The 22,496-nt window shown below is 39.5% G+C and overlaps 1 protein-coding gene and 1 long non-coding RNA gene across 2 annotated transcripts in view; one reads left to right on the top strand and one right to left on the bottom strand.

The window, feature by feature from the left end:
* Window positions 1-1,026, bottom strand: part of LOC107526939 (uncharacterized) — a 35,878-nt gene extending 34,852 nt beyond the window's left edge. The window contains exon 1 of the long non-coding RNA XR_015713999.1: window positions 809-1,026. This is a non-coding gene — a long non-coding RNA (uncharacterized LOC107526939). The remainder of the gene's footprint in view (window positions 1-808) is intronic.
* A 1,474-nt stretch (window positions 1,027-2,500) lies between these two features.
* Window positions 2,501-22,496, top strand: part of RAP1B (RAP1B, member of RAS oncogene family) — a 43,284-nt gene continuing 23,288 nt past the window's right edge. The window contains exon 1 of the mRNA XM_087814554.1: window positions 2,501-2,518. The gene's annotated coding sequence lies outside the window, so the exon portion shown is untranslated. The remainder of the gene's footprint in view (window positions 2,519-22,496) is intronic.

Genomic DNA, 22,496 nt, shown 5'->3' with positions numbered 1-22,496 from the left:
CACACAACCAGTTCAAGTTGACAGTGGAATATCCTGGTGAAGATTTCTTTTTTTTTTTTTTTTTCCAAATATATCTTTATTGATTTCAGAGAGAGGAAGAGAGAGAGATAGAAACATCAATGATGAGAGAGTTATTGACTGGCTGCAGCCCCCAACCTGGGCATGTGACCTGACGGGGGATAGAACCCTGATCGCCTGGATCCTAGGTCGATGCTCAACCGATGAGCCATGCCCGGCTGGGCATGAAGATTTCAATAAGATAGGAACAAGAGGCTCAAATCCAAAAATGAGTCAATGCTAAGAGATGCAGATCCTGGCACTCTCTACACAGAGATAAGTTTAACACAAATGTAATGATTTCTAGTATAACAGAGGGAAACAAATGTATTTTAAGTTAAAATAAAATATTTTACACGTTCTCTCAAATTCTAAATAATCCTAGTTTCAATCTTCTAAAACTGACTTTCTGAAAGGAATCATCATCATCATCATCATCATCTGCCCTGGCCAGTGTGGCTCAGTGGTAAAGCGTCAGCACAAGCACTGAAGGGTCTCGGGTTCAACTCTGATCCAGGGCATGTACCTGGATTGCAGGTTCTATCCCTGCCCCTGTTGGGGAGAAAACCAATCAATGTGTCTCTCTCACACTGGTGTTTCTTTCTCTCTCTCTCCCCCTTCCTCCCTTCCACTCGCTCTAAAAATCAATGGAAAAAATATCCTCGGGTAAGGATTAACCAAAAAACAAAACAAAATCTATTGCCCAAAGTTCAAAAAGAGTTCAGAAAGAAAAAAGAAAAGATCAGTATACCCAGGTAACATCTGCTTCCATGAACTAAAAGTTTCACGCTTTCAGACTTTTCAAAGTTTCATGCAGTAATTGAAAAGCAGTAAGGGCCCCACCGGTGTGGCTTGGTAGATGGGCATCGGCTTATGATCCAGGAGATCGCAGTTCCATTCCTGGTCAGGGCACATAGCAGGTTGTGGGCTCAGTCCTCAGTAGAGGGTGTGCAGGAGGCAGTCGATCAATGACTCTCTCATCATTGATGTTTCTATCTCTCTCTTCCTCTCTCTGTAATCAATAAAGATATATTTTTTAAAATAAAAAGCAGTAAGGCTGAAATTTATTTGAAATTAATTCAGAATTTTTAATAATTCCTCTAGAATGCTCTGAAATTTGCCTTTGAATTTTCTATTAAAAACGGTTTTTTAAGGAAACAAAAATTATTAAATATGAAACATTTTTAATTAACCTAAATTGTGAAACACATACAGAAAACTTAGGATAATTACAATTCATTCTTATATATTCCTTTAACTTAGTTTAGTTTTCAATAAAAAGGAGTGAAACTAATCATACTTTTCATTAATCCTTCAAATTTATCCAAGTTCATAAAAACTATTTCAGGAATACAGGGCCCAATTAAACCATGAAGTAAGCAAAAGTTAGTCTTCAATGGCACCCCTAAACCTCTATCTCTGCACTTTGCTCTTTTGGCATCTCTTAGCCCATCAAAACCTCGTTTCATAAAAAAGCCTACGTCCTGTACTAAGAGTAGCTGTATTTTAGGCTTTTCTCTAAAAAAACTTAAGGTCTCTTGTTAAGTTCCCGCCCTTTTTGGAACAAGACATTTTTGGAACAGAAAGTGCTTTCTGTTGCCCAGTACTGTAGTCACATCATAAACCTACCTATGGGTAATCCTTTAAAGTGCAGAGTAATGCATTTAAATATGCAATTTATTTTATTCATATAAACAGCGATTTAGGTACAGAGAACAAAGTTACTTGGGATCGTCGATTTGTTAACTGAGTTTAGCAAAGTAATTTGGGAAGAGTTCACCCAGGTTAAAACACCAGTGGATAAAATACTTGCCAATTCAAGAGAAAAACCATTTCAAGAATGAAAAAGACTATGCCCTGGCCTAGGCTCCTTCCCAGAGCTCTAGGTGTGTAAAACCGCGCGCTCTGTTACTTCTCCAGCCTCTCTCCCCAGCACAAAAGAATACGCGAGCACCAACTGTTCGGTGGCACTGGTGATTGAACTAGTTTGCCTGAAACACACCTTTTGCGTCTTGGAGGGCGTCTAAGCCCTTCACACTACTGCAAACCGCCGGTGTCCCGGAGCCTCCAGGCTAATGATTCCCGAGCCCGAGGGCAGAGGCGAGACTAAAGGGGGGGGGGCGGGGGAGAAACGTCGCGGAGGAAACGCCGCGAGGGGCGCGCGTGTCCGCTCGACGCGGCGGCGGCGCGAAGGCCCCGCCCCTTGGTTCCCTTCGCCCCGCCCCACGACCCCGCCCATTCCCGGGCCGCGTACCCGCGCGCCCCGCCCGCGGACGGAAGCGGGAGCGAGGCTGAACGCCTGACGTCAAGGCGACACCGCCAAACCTCGCCCAGAGTCAGGCGTGTAAACCAGCCGGAGCGGCGGCAGCGCAGGACCGCCGTGGCGCGGGGAGCAGCGACCCGGAGGGAGCGCAACGCGTGGGGCGACGCTGGCTACAGGGACCCGGTGACAGCGTGAGAGGTTCGCGGAGTGCGTGCGTGGCCGCTGAGGGGAGCTGCGGCGGCGGCGGCCGTGCGGGGCGGGGGCCCAGGCGCCGGCTGAGGGGAGCGGGTGGGGTGCGGCGCGGGCCGGGCGGGGCGCGCGCTGCAGTCCGGGGCCCGGGCGGCGGCGACGGCAGTCTGTCGGAGCGCGGCAGGTGTGTGAGGGCCTGGCGCCGGGCCGGCGAGCGCTCTGCCTCGGGCTGGCGGGGGCGAGCCGCTGCCGCTCCCGCCGCCGCGGGGGAACAGCGCGCTTTGCGGAAGGGGTCAAATGTCTGAAATATGGCGGAGGAAGTGAGAGCCCGAGGACCCCCCCTACCGCGCCCGCTCCCTCCTGCCCGCGGCCGCCGCAGCCTCTCCCCTTGCCGGTCTTCCTCGCCGGCTCCCGGGAGGACTCGTTCCCGCCCCCGAGCCCCCAAGCTGGCCGCCTGGGTTCCCTCCCGGGTGTGGGTGGAAGTTAGAACGGAAACCAGAAAGTTGCCTTTTGCGAAGACCCAGCTTCCCTCAGCCTTGAGCCAGGGCGAGGACCGTTCGGGGGAAACCACTTCCCGGCGCCCTGCGGGCTCGAGCCTGACAGGGAAAAAGTTTGCCTGAAACGGGGCTGGTTTGCTCCATTTGTTGCGGGAAGTGGCAGGAGGGCGGCAGCGGAGGGAGCCCCACCTAGTCTGGCAGCAGCCACCGGGTAGAGAAAAACTGTTAAAGGGGCCTTTCCCTTCGTCAGCAAGAGGAAATCTGTTTCTCTTACAGTGAGAGAGAAAATCCAGGAAGTTTGTCCTCTTTTTCGCCATCTCTATGTGTCTAATCCTAAAACTGTCAGTGCCTCACATTTTGTTTAAAACTACTCCCAGTGAACCGGGCCATCCGAATTTTTTCCTCTGAAAAAACTGATAGCTTTCGGAGAAGAAATCATCCTTGGTAGTTTTAAGTTTAAGTAGATTTGCTTTCCCTTCGCCTGCCCCCCTCCCATTCTCTTTATTAGTTTGGAAAAACATTTTGGCCCTTCTTCTTCTGTTTCTTATGAGCATAAGCAGTTCTGTTTTACAGTAATGGGAAATCACATTTTAATGGGGTAGAAAGTTTACGGTAAATGGAGGTTTATTTTAATATTTTAAAATTAATTCATTCTAACTGGATTTTTGTTTCGCTAGTAGCATGTAATATATATCGAGCGTTTTATAACTTACAGCTTAACTCTTTTTTTGTAATTAAAATGCTGTTTGGACTTGCTCAACAGAACCTTATCTTAGCAAGAAGTAACTTACGAAAAGGGAAGCCGTTCATTTAACTTCAAGCTCACATCACTCCCAAAAGCTGACTCGAATAGTATTTGAGTCATAATGGAGTCATGGGACTTTTTTAAGGCCCGGAAAGAACTATTGAGATCATCCAGTCCCACCCTCTCATTTTATGGAGGAGGAAACTGAGGCCTAGGAAAGATAACTAGTTAGCGGTCCATAATAGGGAATCTAGAGGAAGAAATACAACATTTTTGCATTTTACAGAGGATAGTACTCCCATCATACCCAAGAAAAGATGGGTGCCTTAGTCAAATAGTGTGGAGGAACCACTTGGGTAGTTTCATTCCAGGTATTAAGAGAGGACATTGCTACTCAGGAGATTAAAGAAGTTTAAGAACACAGAGCCCTGAATGATAGTTTTATTTGAACCCATCTCCTCTTTTAATCTCTGCACTACACAGTGTTTTCCCCTGCATTTTCTTGTTTGGCATTCACAATAAATTGTGAGGCTACCTTATCTGAGGACTCCCCAAAGTAAATCTTGGAAATACATATAGCCAGTTTGATTTTAATGTGCCATGTACCAGGATACAACTGAAGAGCCCAATAATAATTTGGTGTAATTTTAAAATGTGGAATGGGGCATGGAAAGGAATGCATTTCTTGTCTTTTGCCTCCCCCACCCCCACCTATAAAAGTCATCTCTTTTCCTATGACACATACCACTTCCTATCTTCTGTTATCTTTGTATGTATTTTTGTTACGTATTCCGCTAAATTGTAAACTCCAAGGACAGGATGTGTTCCTTGTATGCCCCAAAACACTGGCATGATACCTTGCACATAGAGAATACCAGTTTGTCAAATGTAAGCACCATGAGGGTAGGAACTTTTTTCCTTTCATTCTCTGCTGTATTCTTAGTTCCTAGAACCTTGCCTATGCACACAGTAGTTGTTTAGCATTTAGATTTAGAGATTAACTGTAATGAACATTTCAAGAGAAGGTATTTGAAAGAGAACCTTGTATTCCTTCTAAATGAAACATTTTCACAATAGCTTTGGAAAACAATTCTTTACTATAGAATTTCATTATATTCTCTTAGTTATATAAAAAGAAGGTAAGCCCCCATAGTAAGGAGCTACCTTGTAAGGAGGGCCTAGCCAGATGTAATAAAGAATCAGTCATAAAAACAAACAAACCTTGATCCATGTACGTAAGGACCTTATCAAATGTGTCTTCCAATTTAATTCAAGATTGGTAGGCCTATGCATAGTTTGATAACATGGTAACTAATTATACATGCTATTTTAAATATAAAGTCTTAAGATTTGGATGAGAAACTGCTCATGTTCAATTTTCTTTGTCCTCAGTTGTAGGTACTTGATAAATCTGTAAAGGAAGTAAAATTAATCAGTGGAACTAGATCTGATACAAAGAGAATTTGGGTAATTTTACAAAGGCGTCATTTCTTCCCCCCCCCCCCCCCCAAAAAATGTACTTTAAAGACAAATTTATTATTGAATATCAAGATCTTACTGATATGCACATATCATTGTCCTAAAGACTTAAAATAATGTTTTCCTGTGTGTGTCTTGATAAGAGGGTAGGTATTGATCTGCAGTGTCTAGATTTAACTGGCACCAAGAATAGTTTAGTATTTATTAACTAAATATTCAAAAGCTCTTTTTTTCCATTATAACAATGATGTCACATGTTCAGTCTAGAAAAACTTTAAATAAAGATTGATCTTTCTTAAACTTGGCAAGACTGAATAAGGTTGTGACTAAATAATGCCTTGATTTTTTTTCCTCCCTACTATCATTTTTGAGGGTTTTGTGCTTGGTCTTAGAGATTAGGCTCAAGTTTTGCTGTTAACCTTTTCAAATGTAATTTCTTTTAGAAATTAAGAAACAGACATTTTGGCTGATGTAAACATTGAACAAGTTTTCCAATAAACAGGAAGGAATACTGTACCATGGCTTACCCTTGTGCTGAAAAAGCCTAATATTTTTCAGTGTTTTAGGTATTTTGCAGTAGTGTTAAAAGGTACTAATTACCTTTTGAGGGTTTAAGTCTTAATTTATTAGTTCTCTGGAAATCTCTTGAACTCAATGGAAGCAGTAGCTACATAGGATAAATTTGTACATTTGCAGTAAAGACTTGGCTTGATAGATACACAGGGTGGGGCAAAAATAGGTTTACAGTTGTGAGTACGAGAAACAGTTTATTCTTGTATTATTATTATTGTATTTTCCATATGAACAACTGTAAACCTACTTTTGCTCCCACCCTGTATAGTCTGTCGTACTTCATTGAACCTAGTTGAGCACTGGATTATAAAACCAATCCCTTTAGTCACAGGTTTATATTTTAAAGAAGAAAAATTATGAGGAACTTTTGTGCTGCCTTTAAAAAATTGAAATCACTTTTTAAAATGTACCACTAACAAAAAGAATACAGTGGTACCTTGGTTTTCAAACGTCTCTGTTGACGAACATTTCAGTTTACAAATGCCGTAAACCTGGAAGTAAATGCTTCAGTTTTCGAACACGCCTCGGAAGTTTAGCATGCCACACGGCTTCCGCTGAGTGCAAGATCCTAGGGCCTAGCTGCCAGCTGTTGATCCCTCGGTTTTTGAACGTTTCAGAACTCGAACGGTCTCTGGTACGGATTACATTCGAAAACCAAGGTACCACTGTACATCCTGACACTGGTGTGTTTATTCCTGATGTTAGTCAAATTAAGGGTACATAGCAACTGGCTATTATTTCAGTAGCAATTTAGAGAGAATTTTTGCTTTGCATCAGTAGAGGATCAAAAAATTTTAAACTCTGTTTCCAAGGAGACTTAAAATTTATAAAAGAAAGAAGGGAAAATTCAGGGGAAAGAAAGTACCAGGTTTTAAAATAATATTTAAATTATTTATCAAAAGTAAAATACATGCAACATTAATTGCAGAATTTCCATCTGGTTTTTATTATACAAAGCAATATTCTAGAGTATCACTATGCTTAAAATTGATTGCATATGAGGTACTTGAGTACTAGAAATATATTCACTTTTAAATTAAGGTTCTTAATCTCTCTGACCATAGAGAGTAATTATCTAATGTTCAGATTTTGAATTTTACATTGAGCTGGTTCCTTAAGGTTAATGTTTTACAAGTAGACTGAATAAAGAAGTTAAAGGAAGAGAGCATCTATTAAAAGCAGTTATAAATGATATTGATCACTTTAAATTGCTGACTTAGAATCACAGAGATTTTGCTGAGTTTTTCAGTAGTTGGTTTAAAATTTTATATCACTAAATATGTTCTTTTAATAAAATAATTTTTTCTATGCTTAACAGTTAGCATTTCGTTAAGTAATTTTATTTTGAAAATATACAGTGAGCCCATTGCCCCATTGGTAATCCATTGTTGGATTACCTCTATCTGTTGCTTTCTTCTTAGTCTTGTGGGAAGGGAAAAAAGATGATAGAAAATCTGTTTTGTTCATTTAATAGCAATTTTTGGCAAAAGCTTCTGGAGAGGAAATGGAAAATGTTTTATAAAATAAAATTCTAATTATCTGTAGCTTCTAAAAATTCTCTTTCTCATTAGAATATAATTTTAAAGTCACTTTATTCTAAAAAACAAAAAACTTGGGTGATTGTAAAAGTTTAGTTAATAGGACTGAGATGATCAATAAAGACCATTAATATAAGTTCTTTTCATTTTATTAATAATTTTTAGGTTCAGAATCATACACATATTGCATCCAACTGTTGCTACATAGAGATAGCTGCTGCTTCTAAGATTATAAGTTATTAAGCCTCCTTAGTGACAATAGCAAAACTTAGGAATCCCTCAAGAATCTGGAATTCTGCACTGTACAGATAATAAAGAAGGATAGGTATGAAGTATATAAACATGTGTGTATTAGTTTCTTCTGCTCTTGAAATTATTAAACTAGGATATTTCACTGAATTTGTATTGGTAAGATTGGTTGAGTTTTCAAATATGTTTGTCTTTATAATTTTCTTATTAAAGTGTTTAGAATATGAAAAAATATACAGAAGGAAATTAATATAATTTGTAATCCTGCCAGTACAATGAATTTTTAGGCACAATTTGTACTTCCCTTTATGAATCTTTTCTACCTTCTTCCTCATTGGGAAAGATGACATATACTACTTAGAGTTGTTGAGGATTAGATGGAGCAGGATTAGATGGAGCATAAGTGTATATAAAAGAATATACTAATGTATTAATTTTTGTTTATTATAAAGCTATTCCCCTGTAGCATGGCTACTCCCAGTTGAAGTTGTTTTTATTATTTGATCTTAAGATTTCCACTAAGGTATGAATGAAAAAATAATTGTGATTGTGAACAGCTTAACAAATAAATTGTCTAGTTCAGTGGTTTCCAAAGTATGGTCCAGGGAATCCTGGAGATTGCCTAGACATTTTCAGGGAGTCTGAAAGTATAAAACTATTTTTTCAATAATACTGAGATGTTCTTTGCTTTTTCCCTATGTTGATATTTGTACAAATGGCACAAAAGCTGTGATAGGGAAAACTTCTGGCACCTTAGAATGAATCAGGTCAGAGTGCCACACTGTATTAGTAATCGTTATATTCTTCACTACCATGCATTCACAATTTTAAAAAAGCAAAAACAAAGCTTAAAACTTTCACCTAGCCCAGCTGGGCGTGGCTCAGCGGTTGAGCATCGACCTAGGATCCAGGAGATCAAGGTTCAATTCCCAGTCAGGGCACATGCCCAGGTTGCAGGCTCAATCCCCAGTAGGGGGCATACAGGAGGCAGCCGATCAGTGACACTCATCATTGATGTTTCTCTCTCTCTCCCTTCCTCTCTCTGAAATCAGTAAAGATATATTAAAAAAAAAAAAAACCAACTTCCCCCTAAATGCTGTTGAAGAAGTAAACATTTTGTTATTGTTGTTAATCCTCACCCAAGGATATTTTTTCCATTGATATTTAGAGGGAGGGAGGGAGGGAAGGAAGGAAGAGAAAGAGAAACATCAGTGTGAGAGAGACATGTGAATTGGATGCCTCCCACACACAGCTTGAAGGGGCTGGGGATTGAACCTGCAACCCAGGTATGTGCCCTTGACTGGGAATCAAACCTGCGATCCTTTGTTGCGTGGGCCAGTGCTCTAACCACTGTGCACACAGGCCATGGCAAAGAAGTATACATTTTAAAATTATTCTCAACTCTTGTATACATCATTTTAATGTACTGTGACAAAATGGGAAGAATGCTTAATACACTTTTTTGCTGCCATGGTTGTCTCTGGGAAAAGCATTTGTGTGATTATTTGAATTGCAAGTTTGGCCATTTTTTCATGAACACCATTTTCACTTGAAAGAATCCCTGACAAACTGGTTATTTGGATTTGGGTATTAGGCTGACGTTTTTCTCAAAAATAAAGTGAGCCTGTTGCTTTCAGGAAAAGATTGACAGTATTTATAGTCAGTGATAAAATTAGAATTTTTGAAAACTTGTATCAGCCACTGTGCTCTTGACAACTTCCCAGTATTTAAAAGATTTTTCTGATGATGTGATGTTAATGAACTTTTTTTTAATAAAATGTAATTAAGTGTGACAGTATTTGAAGATCTGCATAACTCTGTGAACTAATATTTTCCAAGTGACTAATGCATGATATTACCAAATCATGCATGGGCAATAAATTTTTCCACAGTTCTAGCTAGACCAGTGGATTTTAATGTTAAAGAGAACATAAAGTTTATTGATAAGGTTTCTCATTCCAATATATTGCAACCAATTGTCAAGTTTTGGTGTAGTAGTAAAGGAAAATATCCACAGTTATCTAAAAGTGCTATTTAAATATTACCACTGTCTGTCTGGTTATTCACTGTTTTCTTTTTGTATTACCCATTTTTCCATGCTGTGCTCTGGGTGTTTAACATCACTTTTGATTGATTGATTGATTGGAAGAGAAGCATAGGAACCATAAATAAATGAGAGGCAGTGTTTTCATGTGCTTTATCTTGAAATCTCTTATTAGTAAAGAGCATTTTAGGTTTAATTTCTTTGCAGTCTTCTTTTGAGTAGTCCATTCAACTTTTAATTACAGTGTAATGGATTAGGTAATTGTTATTTTTTAAGCCTATTTTTTTGTTTTAATTCTTGTTTTGTACACCTGATTACTCATAGATAGATTGCATGTGTGTCCCAAGTTTTGGCGTAACCTTAAAAAGAGCAGTTTTGTGTTTTGTTTTATCCTCACCCAAGGATATGTTTATTGATTTTAGAGAGGGGGAGGGAGGGAGAGAAACATCGATGATCTGTTGTCTCCTGTACTCTTCGTAGCCCTGACAGGGATCGAACCCACAACCTTTTGGTGTACGGGATGATGCGCCAACCAGTTGAGCCACCTGGCCAGGGCAAAAGATCAGACTTTTAAGATAATAGTGACTTCCACAATTTTAGGATATGTGGTAGCTTTCTTATAGTGAAGCTATGGACTTTTTCCCATTTCAAGTTTAATAATGTGTCCTTGACCTGAGAATTTTGTGTGTTGTCTACCTTCAGTAGATACTTTTCCAAAACGAACAATAATGGACAATGCTCTTAACTTCTGGGAGAAAGCTGTCCCTTTTTCATGTTTAAGAACAGTTGTAGCAATTCTTGTTAAACAACTGTCTTTATAAAACATCATGTCATAGGACAGTTCCAAATTTTAAAGGATTTTTGGCTCACCTGCATTTGATTCAGCTAATAAGTTTCAGATTATGAAAGAAGTAAATTCTAGTTTATACTGTACCCAATTTCTTGGAAATTTAGTGCCATTTATTTCCCTAGAGATAATAAAATTTGTATGTTCTGTGAAGAAAGAGGATATTGAGTCTGAGCATCACTATTTGAAAGAACAGAGTTGACTTCAGAGGAAGAGAAGGGTGTGGAGTGGTGTAGAGAGGAATAAGTGTTAAACTGCTAATTTAAGGGCCTCTTCAGGGATTAAACATCATAGATCTCCTGCCTACCAGAGCTTAATCCCACACTAAGGGAGGGAATTTAATAAGCAGCTTTGGTTCTCCCTGTAGTAAATAATTAACTGGTCAGCTGTTCTGTCCGTTCTGAATTAGGGGACATACTGAGATCATATTTTATGTCCAGGACATCCATATTAGTTGCAAGGTTGTCCCTGGCTATTGCTTATGCAGTTTTAGTTGCTAGTTAAGAAAAAAAAAAAAAATTGTATGAAATTTTGTCTCAGGTTTTTTTATGCTTAAGCTTTTTTTGTCTTCCAAGGGCCCAGTCACCTTACTTCATCGTCCTTAAATAAAGAGGAGACAGAATTTGCAAGCTTTTAAAAATAGAAGAGCATTTATAACATTTTTCTATTGTTTACATGAAAGTGATAGTGATAATAATGAAGAGGTAAAGGGGCAGTAAGTAGAGCAGAAAAAGAGTGAGGATGGTAAGAGGGTCTCATTCTAAATGAGCAGGGCTACTGTTATTGCTGTTTAGAGTTCTAGTTTGAACGGGAATGATAAAGTCCACTTTGAAAAGCACTTGTGCTTTTTGTGATAATTCTTGTCCTCCAGAGGGTCCTATGTAGAGGATAAATTGGTATTTGTCAGTTAGAGATTATAGTGTTAAAGTTTCATCACTAAGCAGTGTGAGTTGAGAGTACTTTTGCTTTTTTTACTCCCCAATAAATAGGTCCTTAACGCACTTTTCTCTGCTCAAAGTGGACACATTTCATTTTACTCATAAGTTTTAGCTGATTTCTTTGAGCATGAGAGGTAAATCTGAAAAATGATGTGCTAATTTTGATTAGTTGCTAGACCTTTGATTCCACTCTGTTTTAAATATAGCATGGTTAGTGGTAATAACTTTGACCTGGGTGCCCTTAGCTTCAGTTCTTTCTCTGGCACTGGCCAGGAAACCTTGAACAAGTTAACTCCTCTCTTTATGTAGAAAAGTTTGATTGAATGGCTGATAAGGTCTTTTTGAGCTCTGAAATCCTGTGCTTCTGTGATAATGCCCTTGTTGAGGCTGCCACAGTCATCTGTTGTCTGTACTTCTATAGGAGCTTCCTAACTTGTTCTCATTTTTGTCCTCCTTTTACCTCAGTCTCCACCCAAAAGACAGAGTCACCTTTTAAAAATGTAAATCAGATCCTGTAACACCCTCCCATCCCAGTTTCCCCCCAGTGACTTAAAATAAAAACCAGATTCAAGTCTTACTACTTCTCAAGTTTACCTCCTTTCACTAAGCTCTAGATATATACTGCACTTTTATTTTTAATTAAGTATAGTTGGCATACAATACTGGACTTCTTTCTGGTCTTGACCCAAGTCCTTTATGACCTTTTGAGTTTTGGTGCTTACAACTACTATCATCATCTTTCTTGACTCAGCTGTCTGCAATTTTGCCTCATTCTCAACATTGGATCTCAGCTCAGATGTCATATCTGCAGTTTTTCCTGATCACTTTATATAAAGGAGCATTCCCCCTTCATTACCTTCATAGTTCTTATCACAGTTAATAATTATGTTTGTCAATTTACCCTCTCTTCCCCTCTAAATTATATCAAGAAGACAGGAATACTGTGTCACTTTTACACCGCAGTGTCAAATGGTTACCCAGTAACTGGCACATAGTAAGTGCTCAAAAATTATTTTAACTAAAAGAACACATAAAGTGTTCAATTATTTGTTTTTACCAGTTCCCATCATAGGCTACCTTTATATAATTTTAAATGTTATTCTTATTTCCAACTATAATTCCTCATTTAGGGCATCTGTCCCTTGAGGATTCACAACTCATCTGACTGCACATTGAGAGCTAATTGTTATTGTTATAGGATTAAATTGGAAAAATTAGACACAAAAAGGTTCTTAGCAAGGACATGAAAAGTTAATGTGAAATGTAAATAGCAGTTCAAAATAATAATAATAATAATTACCCAAATGAGTAATACTGATGAGTGCTTATAGAGTCAGAGGAAGAAATAAAAACTCTTAGGCTCTCACAGTCCAAGAAGACATTAAAAATAAGGTGAGATCTTGCATGATTTAAATAGGTATGCAAATTTGAGGCTAACAGTGAATCTCACAAAGTTTGTTCAAGGGACTGTGTTCCTGTTGTAGATGTCTATGAAATAGATTATAGGTGCATAATCCCTCACCTATAACTCTTGGTACCAGGTATTTTGGAATTCAGAATTTTGAGGAAAGATATGTTTTGAATTTTGGTAAGATTAATCAAAATTCGAGAGTGAAACACGAATAGTCACACTAAATAGGATAAATAAAAACTATAAATAGCCTCATATCAGTGCTTAGGTGAAGTTTTGCTGTATAAAAAATTTGTCAGGCTTTGCCACCAAATTAGTTGAGAAACTTTCAGGTTTCAAAGGTATTAGGATTTCAGAATTTCTAAAGTCTGAAATCATTACTTTGTGTCTTTGGGGAGGACATCAGGGCCTGAAAAATGTTACTTTAAGCAACATTACTTTTAGCTTAGGAACAGTCTCTACTGAGGAATTCCTTTTGACACTGGTGGAATGCACCAGAGAGGGTGATGAATATTTAAGGGTAAGGGAGAAACACTTTTTTTTTTTTAAGTTTTAATGATTGAAAGCTCATATTTTAGCCACAATTTCTTCTTGATAGGTTTTTAGTCTTATAAGATACCATGCCATTTTTCCCAATTAATATGGTTTCTAAGGATTATATGATACTTTTAATTATGAAGTAAGTACAATAGAAGATTAGAATAGGAATATTACAGGACTAACATAATCTCTATTTAAAAATCCATGGTGGAATCACTTGGTATTGACCAGAAAAAAAGTTAAATATCTGAAGATACTGTTCTGAAACTAAGGATTACAAGAAGTGCCTGCCTACTTTTTGTGTTTTCTCCATATTCTGCTTATTCTAGTAGCCCAGTTAACACCCAAACTTCAGTTCTCATTGCCTTTTTCCATTCATTTGATGTTAATAATGTCCAAGAATGCAAACGTGTATGTGCTGCTGGGGTTTTTTGTTTGTTTTGGTTTTGGTGGGGGTTTTTTTGATACCTTTTTTTGATATCTCATTAAATTGCAAAGACGGGCATGTTTCAAAGCTGCTTTTTTTTAAAAGTGCTTACGGACCTAACAATTATCAAGTAAATGGAATAGTGTATGGAAAAGCCAAATATAAGCATTATTTATGACTTCTAAAGTGTGGCGTGTTTTTTATTTTTCTAAGTGGTCTTTGTTTTCCTGGATACTAAACGCATCTTTGAATAAACTGGAGGGTAGAGTATCAAAAGAAGAACGTTAAGTCCTTTTTAAAAACTTCATAAAACAATTAGCTGAACAAGCCAGTGAGGGCATTAAGCAGCTAGCGTAAACTGTTGCTTAGATTGAGATATTAAAATTATTCAAGAAAATTATGGAAAGTACCTGGGCTTCCATGGTTTTTTTTTTAAGTTGGTTAATTTTTCTCCTCTGAACTTTTGGGAGGTTTACTGGGGAATTTTCCATTAAGAATGTCCTGGTCTTGAAATTTTATTTAGAATGTACTATAGTCATGCAAATGATGAACCCACAATCAAAAATCATAATATTTTTATAATGGTTTCAAATGCATTTGGGGGCAGTCATGTTAAGCTTTGTCATTTAATCCTGGTTAACAGTAAAATGAAATAAAACATGTTTTGTAGTAATTTGTTCCTTCTCTACTGGAAGACACTAATTGAGTTTACTTCTGAATACAGCGTTATGTTGAAACAGACTGTAAAATTATGTTTTAAAAAGTGTTTTCCCATCCTTGTGGAGAGAGATATATCTGAGAAGTTATGTTAAAAGAAATATTTGTGGTGGTCTTCCATTCATGAAAACTAGTGTGGTTTGTTCTGGAATCCTTACCCTTAACTTGAATTCTAATAATCTGCTAGCACTAAAGAGCTTCACCTTTAATTTCTTATACCTCTGCCCTAACAGCTCATAAACTATACTTTGTATAGTATTTGCTTGAAATACAGGAAAACAAATACTTTTCCTAACGAATGGGGAGGAGATGTCTCTGGTGTTGTAGTTATCTTATTCTGCAACCTGTTCAGCAAACGTTATTGAGCATCTTTGGTGTTAGTGTTAAATTCTGGAATCACAAATTTGGGAGACTTGGAAAAGATGTGGCTTCAGCTAGGAACGTAGAAGAACATCTAGTCTTTTTACCCCCAATAATGGTCGTCCCTTTGGAGTGGTGGGATCTCTTTTTTCCTCCTGTGATTATGGGAGCTAACTCGTTGACAGCAGGTTATTTAAATGACTAAAGAATCTGCCCTGTCTTGTGTGGTTCACTTCGTTGGGAGTCATCCTGTGCACCAAAAGTTCCGGGTCAGGGCCAGGGCACATGCCCAGGTTGCAGGTTCTCTCCTGGTAAGGGACATGCTGGAGGCAGCCAATAGATGTTTCTTTCTCTCCCTATCCCCCCTTCTTCCCTCTCTAAACATAAATTTAAAAAATCTTTTTGAAAAAGTACTAAAGAATCTGATTTCTGGAGACTTGAGAAACAACAGAGACTGCTTTTCTTACTAAATTGGGGGACATGTGTTTGGAGACAAGATGAATAAGATGGTCTCTGGTGGAACATCACCTTTTTTGCTAGAAATGTAGGTCTTAGGGTGTTTAGGAGGAAGGGAGGTGTTATCAGAGCCTCCAGAGGTGCTTTTAAAAACTTACACACACACACACACACACACACACACACACACACACACACACACACACACACACACACACACACACACAGAGAGTCTCCATCCAGGTTTGAATTTGATGTGATCTTGAGACATCCCCTGCCACCATTCCCAGTAGTGACTTTGTTTTCCACGTCTTCAAGTACCCCGGTCTCTGGTGGAACATCACCTTTTTTGCTAGAAATGTAGGTCTTAGGGTGTTTAGGAGGAAGGGAGGTGTTATCAGAGCCTCCAGAGGTGCTTTTAAAAACTTACACACACACACACACACACACACACACACACACACACACACACACACACACACACACACACACACACACACACACACACACACACTTATCAGAGCCTCCAGAGGTGCTTTTAAAAACTTACACACACACACACACACACACACACACACACACACACACACACACACACACACACACACACACACACACACAGAGTCTCCATCCAGGTTTGAATTTGATGTGATCTTGAGACATCCCCTGCCACCATTCCCAGTAGTGACTTTGTTTTCCACGTCTTCAAGTACCCCGTGCATGGTTCCTTCCTGTCATGCCAGGGTGTGACCCATATGGGCCAGACTACATCTACCAGAAACATAACATCTGGCTAAAAATGTCTTGTTACATAGTGTTCACATTTATCTTTAGAGTCTCAACCTGTCTGAAAAGACAGACTTAAATGAGTCTGTTGCAAACAAAGGATTATTCTAAAATAATCTGAATGAAAACTTTGCAAAGCCCTAATGGCATGAATGCTTTAATGTTAGACTGTTTATCATATTAACTATTTCCAGAATCAAAGTGGTCAGATTTAGCTTCATATGCAAAAACGTATTTTACCCAAGATGTCCTTTTCAATTTTATCTGTAAAGCTTGATGGAGTTTTTGAATACGTTGGGGGCTTACCTTCATGCTACAGATTCTTCTGATAACACTGCTTTATCATCCTCATGAATGGCCTTAAACAACTAAATCTGTTGAGTAGTGAATAAGGTGCCTGTTGAATGTTGTAAAAACGAGCAACATCATTATACTGGAACCAAAATCAGTGTTTCTGGTTGACAGTCCTCAAGCATGCATGGACCATTCTCAGTGATTCCTTTCAGGGTCTTTTGTTGGGGTGGGGGGTGGGGGGGAAGCACTGCATATTATTTTGCAGGTAGTTAATTCATCTTTGTAATATTCAACACAGTGCTAGCTATTTAAAATGTGTTCTACAGCAGAAGTTTTCAAATGTTTTTAGAGTTAACCTGTTTCTCCTAAACCACAGTAGACGTTGATAATTAAGAACTGAATTATTTCCCTTTGACTCCAGAGTTGATCTCAAAATCTTTCTGTCAATGTAGGAAACATTCAAACCTGTGTTATTGGTTGGGGAGCTCTACTTGTCCCCACCTGTTGCCAGGGGAAGTGGGTTTCTTGTGATGTCATGAGAAAAAGAATTTTCTGAGACTCTCACAGGAGGATGAGATGTTGCAGAAAGCTTTATTTCTGTGGAATCAAACCCCTGAGTCTCCAAGGTCCCATTTCCCTTTGTCTTGCCAAGAAAGAAGTCCAGCTGTGTCTTTAGCAGGGCTAGGATTAAAGCTGTTGCCCAGACAGAGTTTCCATTCCATGTCTGTACAGTCCAAACCAGCATCGGGCTAGCTTAGTTTGTGTTCCCAACTGCAGTTCATCAGTCCATTGCATGGGGTGTCTATGGCGGTGCAGCCTCTAGGGCTGCATGGCTGTGGAGGGAACACGGGCGAATGCAAGATAGTGAACTCCTTTGTCTGGGGATTATGTATTCCCAAAATTTCGTGGGCTTACAGTGGCTCTGCCCCCTCTATCCAGTGCTCTCTGTTCCCAGGTTTGACTGACAGACACCTTCCCTACGTCGCCCTGACTTGACTGAGCATGCCTCCAGCTCCCCTTTGTTAGACCTCTTCTCCCAGTGATCTGTGGGGAATGGGCTGGTGGTTCCCTGAGGACTATAAAGTTGCAGCTTCCTGGTGAAGCTGTCCAGATGGCCATGCTTACAATGCCTTGCCTGACGTCCCTTGTGCTCCTTCCTATTATTAATAACTAGCTAATGACAATGATAACACCTGTAGAGAATTTTTTGAGTTTATTTGAGCCAAACTGTCAACAATTTCAAGGAAGCAAAATCTCAACGAATTGAGAAAATGCTCCAGAGAATGGCAGGTTTTTGTTTTGTCTGTTTTTATTTTTTGTTAATCCTCACCCGAGGATATATTTTCCATTGATTTTTAGGGAGGGAGGGAAGGAAGAAAGGAGGGAAAGAAGAAGGGAGGGGAGGGGAGGGGAGGGAGGGGGGGAGGAAACGAAACAAACATGATGTGAGAGAGACACATTGATTTGTTGCCTTCCATGCGCACCTCAACCGGGGATCGAACCTGCAACCTAGGTATGTGCTCCTGATCAGAATTAAACCCACAAACCCTTCAGTTTGTGGGCCAGCGCTCTGACCACTGAACACACCAGCCAGGGCCAGAGAATGGCAGTTTTGCATCTTATTTTATACATTCCAAAAAAAGGGAAGACATAAATGGGTTACATGAAATTTATTGTCAGGGAACCTTTGGGATTGGATAAAAAGTGAAATGATAAAAACATACTTCTTTTACATAGTTGGGTATAGTTCAGGGTAGTTAACAGCAGTTAATAACAGGGGATTTGTGGCCTCCACTTGGATGCAGTACCTGTGCTTTGAGGGGTCCAGAAAAAGGAAATTACTTTGACATTTCTAAGGCATGTTTATTGTAGATGCAAAAAGACAATAGACAGCCTTAATTAAGGTGAAAATTGACCTTTGTCAGGAAAGATTCTAGCCTAGGACATGACTACCCACCATAAACTACTTTTAGTTAAAAAGTTTTAATTTCAGACCATCCTTTGTGGTTATTTTAGGTCTCTGAGTTTGTAAGGCTGCCACACAGGCCTTCCCTGAGCTTATCAGGGTTAGTATGTAGCCCCTTTTTGTCCACAGTTCTTAACTTTGTAGTCCAAGTTACTTAATATTTTGAGTTGTTTTTTGAGCTAAAACCCATTTCCCGCCAGTCAATTAATGGACAGGATCTCGCCTGTCTCTTCCAGGTTCTAGCCTGTAGGGCAGGTATCAGCAAATAGGCTTAGTGGAACATACAGGTCTCTGTCACAGCCACTCAACTCTGCTGCTGTGCTATGAGTAACCATAGACCATATACAGTTGAATGGCTGTACAAAAAGATAGGCAGCAGATGGGATTTGACCTGAGAGCTGGAGTTTGCCAGCCCTTGCTCTAGGAAAAGAAACTGCTTTTGATTGATTCAGTAATAATTGCCTTCTGTATTCCTCACACTGTGTTAAGTGTTGGCTATGCAGCAATTAACATACACAGATCTCTGGCCATGAGGTTTTTAAGCCCTGAGAATTTTTCATGCACATGGCAGATCCAAAGCAGGTTGAGAAAAAACATGGCCATACATCTGCCTTATTTGTGAGATCTTAGGCAGATACTCTAAGTGCCATGTTCTGTGGTAGTGATATAAGTAATCTCAATATGCCTTTTTTTTTTAATCTTTATTGTTGGAAGTGTTACAGATATTCCCCCCTTTTCTCATTGATACCCTCCACCCCGGATCTGCCCCCCCTCTAGCGCCCCCCCCCCCCCCCCCCCGGTCTTCACTACACTGTTGTCTGTGTCTAGAGGTTATGGATATATGCATATAAGTTATTTGATTAATTCCTCCCCACCCACTCCTCCACCCCCACCGTCCCACTGCAGTTCATCAGTCTGTTCCATGCTTCTATGTCTCTGGATCTATTTTGTTCCCTCATTCTGTTTTGTTTATGAGATTCCACATATGAGTGAGATCATCTAAAACTGAATCAGGAAGAATCAGGAAACCTGAATAGGCCAATAACAACTAATGAAATCAAAGCAGCAATAAAAAAAACTCCCAGCATACAAAAGCCCTGGTCCAGGTGGCTTCACAGGGGAGCTTTCTAATTCTTTTAAGTTGTGGGGTTAGTGTTGACATTTTGTCTGGAAGATCTATCCAGTAAAGTCAGTGGGGTGTTAAAGTCCATGACTGTGACTGTATTGCTGTTGATCTCTCCCTTAAAGTCCTTAAGGTTATTATTGGTAGGTCCTTATTTATTGCTATTTTAGTTCTTTATGCCTATATTTCTCTATTATTATTATAGCAGTCCCTTTAACATTTCTTGCAATGCTTTTATTTCTAATTACAGCAGTCCCTTTAACATTTCCTGCAATGCTGGTTTGGTGGTGATAAACTCCTTTAGTCTTTTTTTGTCTGGGAAGCTCTTTATTTTGCCATCTATTCTGAATGATAGCCTTGCTGGATAGAGTAGTCTTGGTTTCAGATCCTTGTTTTGCATTACCTTGAATACTTCATGCCATTCCCTTCTGGCCTATAGAGTTTCTGATGAGAAGTTATCTGACAGCCTTGTGGGAGCTCCTTTGTAGGTAACAGGTTGCTTTTCTCTTGCCTTTAATATTCTCTCTTTGTCTTGAATTTTTGGCATTTTAACTATGATGTGTCTGGGTGTGGGCCTCTTTGGATTCTTCTTGCTTGGGACTTTCTGTGCCTCTTGAACTTGTGTGACTTTTTCCTTTACCAGGTTAGGGAAGTTTTCTGCCATTATTTCTTCAAACAGGTTCTCTAACTCTTGCTTACTTTCGACCTCCTCTAGCATTCCAATGATGCGAATATTGTTACATTTCATGTTGTCCCACAGCTCCCTTAGACTGTCCTCCTGTTTTTTAATTGTTTTTTCTTTTTGGATCTCTGATTGAGTGATTTTTTTTTTCTACCCTGTCTTCTAATTCACTGATCTTATCCTCAGCTTCATTTAATCTGCTGTTTATTCCTTCCAATATGTCACTTATTTCTGCTATGTCATCCTTCATTTCCTTCATAGTTTCCATATCTTTTTTCTTGCTGTTGAGCATCTTTATGATCAGTATTCTGAACTCTGTATCTGATAGGTTACTTATCTCCATTTCATTTAGCTTTCTTTCTGGAGACTTCTCTTGTTCTTTCATTTGGGTTTTGGTTTTTTGTCTCCTCATTTTGGCTGCCTATTTGGGTTTGTTTCTCTGTATTAGGTAGGCCTGCTAGGACTCTCAGTCTTTTTGGAAGGTCTGTGGTGCAGGCCAGTGTCAGGCGCTGTTTATGACTGGCCTTGAGTACCCTGTTTGGAGCTATCAACAACCTACTGTTGAACCTGAGTGGGTTTGGGCACGACCAAGATGCCCACCAAAGTCTGCCTTTCCAAGGCCCAGGTCCAGAAGCACATAAGACAAAAGACTCAAAGCACTCTGAAGTCTGCCTCTGCCTGCAGGCTGATTAATCTGATTCCTTAATGAGCCTCAGGCTGTAGAAACTCCACAGGGTGTGGTGGCTGATTGTTATGAGTCTCTTAATGAGCCTTAGGCTGTAGAAACTCTAAGGGGTAGGGGAGAGGTTTTTCAGCAGGGTGGAGCAATTGGTTCCCCCTCAGGCAAAAGCTGCTTGGGAGGTAAATATCTGCCTTTGCAGTATGGGGGAATGACTCCTAGGCACAGGAGTCCAGAGGGGTGCCCTCTGAGCTCTGCCTCCAGAGCCCATAACCCTAGATTCTCCTCACATGACGCCAGTCCACTCTGCCCTCCCTCTGATGGAGCCCAAGGTGAGTGGCTGCACATGAAACATTGTGCATTGGCTCTTTAAGACAGTGTCTGCATTTCCAGCAGTCTCTCCCTGACAGACAGAAACCTGGCTGCTTTTCACAGCCAAATGTTATATGGGCATTCTTCTCAGTTCTGGTGCTCTTGGCTGGGGGCCCCAGCCTGGGGTTTAGGCCCCAGAGTCTTCGGTAGGAACCCCCCACAGCTGAGATATACCTCTGGACCTTCAGCTACTGCCTGTGGGAGCCCAACCATCCCTCTCGTGCCTCTGCACTTCCTGCCAGTCTCTGTGTGGTCTCCACTTTTCCTCCTTGGTTGTGAGGGTGCTCTCCAGCTCATCTTCAGTTGCAGTTGATTATTCAGGATGGTTTTTCTATATTTTAGTTGTAATTCCAATTTGATCCTGGGATAGTGTCAGTGTTGCTACCATTCAGTTTGCTGTCTTCTTTAATCTCCCTCACTATGCTTTAGATACCAGATGCTATAGTATCAGTTAACATCCTGTTGTGAAAAATAGGGGACCTAAGATATGTACATTTCGTATCTGCACTACCTACAAATAGCAAGTGCTTAGTATTCATACAGTGTTGTAGAATGGAGCTGAAATTACTGGTTATCTTAACTGTCTTTTGTCAGTCTCTTACAATTTCCTTCAAATCTATGCAGTGTATATGTTTCTGACCTCTTATTTTTGTTTTTTTCATCTTCTTACAGGTTTTTGTTGTAAACCAATTAATGTGCCTTAAAAGTAGATAGTATATTGATCATATTTTAAGAAAATGCTAAACATTTCTAGATGTATTATCAAGACTTCTACTGTCAGAACATTTTTAATTCATTTTTTAAGTACCTTTAGTTGCCCAAGATGACCGACCGTGTTGGTTTGCTCAGGACTGAGGATTTCTTGGGACACAAGACTTTTCAGTACTAAAACCCGGACTGTTGGTCACCCTGACTTCACTTAATAATGTAGCTATCTCCTTTACATACCACTGTGCTAACACAGTTTCAAGGAAATGTAATAAATGCTTGGTAACTAGGTGATTGACTTGGTAGGAAAGGATTACTGGGGACACTTGGGCTTTTATTTATTAAGTTTCTGAATGTTATTTTGGACAGCCATTCCTTAATGTTCAAATGAAAATACAAAAATATTTTATTAACTCATCTATTTAAAGATATTTGCTTATGACATAGCATACTGGTCTTTTCAGAAGGTGGTGCTACTTAAATTTTTAATTAAAAATTTCATAATCTGTCAGATGAATAATATTTAAATGTGTTTTATTAGCTGTAGCAAGGTCTG

The sequence above is a fragment of the Miniopterus natalensis genome, chromosome 2 (assembly GCF_054644295.1).
Source record: "Miniopterus natalensis isolate mMinNat1 chromosome 2, mMinNat1.hap1, whole genome shotgun sequence".
Lineage (NCBI taxonomy): Eukaryota > Metazoa > Chordata > Mammalia > Chiroptera > Miniopteridae > Miniopterus > Miniopterus natalensis.
The sequence above is the reverse complement of the archived record's forward strand: the minus strand, read 5'-3'. Positions and strand labels throughout refer to the sequence as shown.